The sequence below is a fragment of the Hevea brasiliensis genome, chromosome 16 (genome assembly GCF_030052815.1).
Source record: "Hevea brasiliensis isolate MT/VB/25A 57/8 chromosome 16, ASM3005281v1, whole genome shotgun sequence".
Lineage (NCBI taxonomy): Eukaryota > Viridiplantae > Streptophyta > Magnoliopsida > Malpighiales > Euphorbiaceae > Hevea > Hevea brasiliensis.
The window spans coordinates 32,491,875-32,497,975 of NC_079508.1; positions in this window are offsets into that span (position 1 = coordinate 32,491,875).

Genomic DNA, 6,101 nt, shown 5'->3' on the forward strand with positions numbered 1-6,101 from the left:
TATATAACATATATATAATTAATAATTTTATCAATAAATTTAGTTAAATTAAAATATTTTAATGATAATAATTATTAATTAATTTAGTCATGAAGGTAAGAAAAAGAGAGAAAAAGAAAGAAATGAGGACTTTCTAAAATAAAACTAAAGTTGAAAGATTTTATTTTAATAAAATAAAATTGAGCAACTGAAATAAAATGACAATATAAATCAAGAGATGGTTGGTCTAATTTACCCATTAAAATAATTTCAAAAATAGGTAAAAATATCTCTACCAATATAATTTTCTTCCCATATAAAAAATAAATTAGATTAATTTTTTAATAATATACACCGGCGCAACTCAGGGGCATGCAACTGGTATATTTCTAAAATGAATATAATAATGAGATAAAAGTTAAATTAAATAACCAGATTAATAAGATAACAATTAAATTTATAAATATGAAATGTATTTTTTTTTTAATTTTAAACACACTTATAAAGCATTTTAATTTGAATATTATTTTATTAATATTATTGTTATTTGGGGAATTTAAATTTTATAATACTAAGCCATTTTGTTAAATAAAAAATTTTCATCTTGGATTATTTTATTATACATTCATATTTTAATTTTAGATGGAGGGAAGAAAGAAAGTTAACTTTTTATTTAGAACATCCAGTTCATGTAATCATTTGATAGAACTTGTGTTTATATTATCAATACTAGGAATATATATAAGGATTATTACAAGTATATTGGGATAAGACATTTGAATACATTTGAACTCTTCTCAAATTAATGTTACTGTTGAGTGCATTTTATGCACACTTTTATGCTATAATCCTTAGTCTTTTATTATGTTTTTATGATTTATATAATCTCGTAAGATAAGTTTTTATGATTATAGATCATTTAGGATGCGGATAAATTTCAACAACTGTTCTTGAACTTATATAGTTGTAACAATATAATCCTTTAACTTTAAAATATAATATAAAACCCCCTAAACTTTTAAATTTTGCACAGAAATCTCTCTGACTTTCAATTACTGATTTTTCAGTCAGAAACTGATGTGAATAGCTCTCGTATGGCACTTAGTCAATATTTCTTTCTCCTCTCTTATGCAAAGTGTAAAATTATTTTCTCTGCACGTGAAAAATTATTCTATTTATAGAGAGAAAAATGATTCAATTTACACATGACTTGAGAAAAGAAAAGAGAAATACTGACTAAACTCCATGTTGGAACTGTTCAGGTCAGCGTCTAACTGAAAAATCAGTAATTAGAGATTAGATGGATTTTACTGTGCAAAATGTGAAAGTTGATGGGGTTTTATGTTACATTTTCAAGTTGAGTGACTTTAATATTATAACTAGATAAGTTCAGGGACGGTTGTTAAAATTTATTTCTTGAAAAAGGGACAAGGAGTCGACAAGTTCAAATGCAATTGGCTGAATGTCCACGCCTCCATATTGAATTGACCTTCACGAAGGATTTGGAACACAGATTCATCATCAACCTTATAAATGGGGCATAAAGAGTTCACTAGCACTAAGTGACGCTGCAACACAGAGAGAACGAGAAATTGGTCATTGCATGCTTAAAAAATAAAATGTCAAACTTTGGAGGAATAGCTTGCTGCTATATAAGTTTCATAATAGATTTGCTTATTGTAATGTTGAGGATGACCCCATTGTATGGTTAGGAGAATTAAGAGCAAAGTGATAGGCCATTTTAATTGAGAAAATTCCATTTTTGAGTAATGCCAAACAAGACAATCTTCGCCATGAAGGGAATAAATAGGAATAGCAAGAATCTGCTAACTTCAAAAGGTATAAAAACTTGTTCCTCTAACTCTTTCCTCCAACATGAACATGAATGGTCAATAAGTTCATAGATAGTAGCATTATGATTATGATCAATAATTCTCGGAGAAGACCATACCTTAAAACCATTTTGATGAGGTAGCTAGTATCCTTCCATATCTTTATGCGACCAACATTACCCACTAACCATCTGGAACCCATCCTTCCATATCTTTATGTGACTACCATTACCCACTAACCATCTGGAACCCTTCTCCACTATTCACCTAGCTTCCATAAGACTTCATAATGTATAACTTGGCTGATAATCAATAGGTGCTTCTAAGAAAGAACAAGGAAAATAACTTGATTGGAATACTAGGAAAAACCAAGATTCTTGGTTGGTGACCATTCTCTGACATTGTTTAGAGAGCTTAGACAAATTAAGCACATGAAAATCATGGAAATCAAGCCCATCCAACTCTTTAGACTTACACAATTTAGTCCAAGCAGTTTAGTGACTCTTTCATTCATCCTTTTATTGGCCCTACCAAAAATTTGCCATAAGCAAAGATGCTCTAACAAACACCTTGAGGTAGAAGAAATAGCTCATCATGTACTTGGGAATGGATTGAATCACTGACTTGAGGAGAACTTCCTTACCTGCATGTAAGAGACACTTCTTTTTTCGGTCCTTAAGTTTTGTGCACCATATCATAAAGGTTGCTAAACACCATCTTCTTTGATCTCCCAAAAATAGCTGGAAAGTATTTTTTGGGATAATCCACCCCCCTTATCACCCAACAAAGCCTGAATCTCCTCCGCTACTCGTTACACCACATTTCTACTAAAATAAATTTTGGACTTATCAAAATTTATTTTTTGGCCCAAAGCCCATTCATAATCTTGTAAAATTTGGACAAGGACTATTGCCTTAGAAATCAAAGCCCGCTCAAAAAACAAACTGTCATCTACAAAAAAATAAATGTGAAACTGATGGAGCACTCTTGTAGATTTTTAAACCATGGAGAAGTTGATTCCTTTTGCTTTTTGAATTAGACTTGAATTTAGTGCACAGAAGAAACAAATAAGGAGATAATGGATCCCCTTGACGAAATCCCTTTTGAGGATGGAAAATTTCTTTTGGTTCACCATTAATGAGAAGAGAATAAGACACAGACTGAACACACTTCGTTACCAAAGATACCCTGTGCAAAGCCCACCCTCACTATTACACTTTCTGAAAAATGCCACTTAACTCTTGTAAACCCCTAATTTTTGTTCCCTGAAGAACATACATATTTAAGGCAGTGAGGGGACCAATGATGAAAGTTTCAAAGGCCTCAGGGATGCTGAAAATGCATGTAGAAATGATATATGGTGTTGTACATGATTAAAATAAAAAAAATATAAAAGTTAAATGGTTTTACAAAAGAAAAATAAAAAATAATAAAATAGGTTAAATGTTATTGTATATGGCCTATAAGCAAAGGCATGGACCTTTTATGCTTTAGTTGGACGCAACTCAATATTGCACTGAACCAGAACAAGCCCAAGTTTCAAAAGCCTCAGGGATGCTGAAAATGCATGGAGAAATGATATATGATGTTGTACATGATTAAAAATAAAAATATAAAAATTAAATGGTTTCACAAAAGAAAAATAAAAAATAAAAAAAATAAAATAGGTTAAATACTATTGTATATGGCCTATAAGCAAAGGCATGGACCTCTTATGCTTTAGTTGGACTCAACCCAATACTGCATTGAATCAAAACAAGCCCAGTTAGCGCCAACTGGAGCAAGGCCCATTAAGACCCTGCTCTAGCCTATATTTGGCTAACATAGAGAGAAAGAGAGTAAATCTGGTCTTCCTTCTATAATTTTGGGAAGAAAATCAAACCACAAAAGGAAGAGAATAAGAGAGAATATTTAAAAAAGAAAATAAAAAATACAAAGAAGGCAACCAACCTCTCCTTACAGTCGAATATTAGAGTGAAAATAGGAAGGTGATTTGTTTTTTTAGCTGAATAGGAAGAAATCTTATCTCTTAAACAAAATAAGAAGATATCTATTGTAAAATCAAATCTTTTCCGAAATAAACCTAGGTCAAATCTTCCTATATAGTAATTTGCCTATGAAGACACCTTTTATTCTCCTAAAGAGGCAATTATTCTCACTCATTCTGACTGATGCACATTTATTAAGACTTATTCTCACTAACTCACATGCATACAACACCTACTAGCCACAAGAGACAACCTTAGCAGCTAACATACATGCCACTCTCTCTCTCAACCCCTCTCCTACACACCAACTCTATTCCTCGTCTCCTTCTTCTACTTTTCTTTAGGTTTTAGTAATTTTCAAAGGTAAGACATGATGTAAAATGTAATTTAATCATGTAGAATATAAAAATAATATCTCTTTCATGCATGTGTATGTATTTTTTAGTCTCTCTTCATGTTTACAATGAAACTATTTTGAGGGTAAGCCACAAACTCTATTTAAGTTTTTTAGGATGAACTGCTACCACTTTGCTTATAAGTCATAGCTATGCAAAGTTTCTAGTCCTAAACATAATTTTTCTAGGTTCTTCATGAAAAATCATGCAACTTTAATAAATAACTCATCTTGATCTAATTTATAGATTTTAAGATATGATTTTTTTTTTTAAGCTTGGTATTTGATTCTATGTGTTTCTACATGACCTAGAACTTTGAGATAGCATAACATGGAGATGACTTCGCTTTTTTGGGTGATTCTTAGGCCTACATTGGAGTTCATAATATCCTTTAAAACTTTCATGTTTTGAGTTTCTCTAATTCTATACAAATTTGTACGCAAACTTGTTTTTAAAAGTTATGACATAATCTGGGTGCAAGTAAATAGCACCTCTTTTCAAATTCAAATTTAATTCTTTTGTTATTCTTTTTTCTAAGTTCTTCATTAATAAGTTAGGATCATTACCACAAAATTTCATCCATTTTATGCATGTTGGCTATTTTTATGTACTTTTCACTATTGCTACCTTTAAAATAAGAAAGGTAAAGCTTGATAGTCCAATTTTATGAATTTTATTTTTCTTATTATTTGATCCAAGACTAATACTTTTGTTCTTCTTTTGGTGTTCTTGAGACCTAAATATCTTGGCGTAGACCAAAGGAAGTGGTGGCTAGGGTTGCATCATAACCTTAGCCAAATTGCATGGTTGGACTTAGGAGATTCGCTTTTCTTTTTTTTTTTCTTTTTTTTTTCTTTTGTAATTATCTTAATTGAGTTTCTTTCCTTAGTTGCTTTCTTTTTAAATATGGAAATACATAAAGATATGGTAAGTATGTAAAAATGGTAAGTTTTATATATGGTAAGCGATTTAATTACTTACCTTATTCAAGAATGATAAGTGTAAATAAGACAAGTACCCTAAATAAAGAAAGTGATCTCTCCAAATAAGGCAAATGGATCCAAATCAATAAAGAAACTTTAAAGGAGGACTCCCAACACCATTGCATGGGGAAATGGGCCAATGGGCCTTGTAATAGAGTAAGGTTTTTAATTTAAAGTTTTGGGTTTTGTAATTCTTTTCTCCTCCCTCCTTTCTTTAGTTTTAGGTTTATTTTAAAGGGTTTGTACTTTTTTTTCTCCTCCCTCCTTTCTTTATATAGTTTATCTACTTGCTTTCAATAAACAAATTGCATGTACATAATTTAGTTAGATAACTTAGGGAAAGATGGTAAAATAAAATAAGCTATACATTATAGAGATATGGGATGTATGCTTAGGGGTTGTTTATATTCTTATTTGCTCCAATATGTGCAAACCAACACCAAGGTAAAAAATAAATTAGAAACATGTTAAATTGGGAAACAAGGTAAATGAGGTAATAAGTTAAACATAGGAACCAAGCATGACTTAGGGCTACATATATGCTCATGTAATGGGTGTTGAATGTGTAAATAAATAATATGTGCATGTTTAATCTAGACCTGAATTGTATGATCAAGAACTTTAATAGAGAAATAATAGGACAAGTAATAAGAAATATAAGTAGGGGGCTGGCCCTTCTTCTAAAGTAAGTCTAGGCGGATGGGGTGCCTAACACCTTCCCTTTTCTTTACCCATTATCTCGAGCCTAAGTCATTGGGATCATGGTAAGAGAAGGGTAGTGGAGCTCTATGAGGGATAAAGTCATCATCCACATCTTGTCTGAAGTATTTGTCTTGGTTATCATTTGGGTGGTAACTTTAGGCAATCTTTTGCCTCTTAAGGCATTCTAAGCTCCATGATAGTGTTGTGAAAAGATAGAGCTAA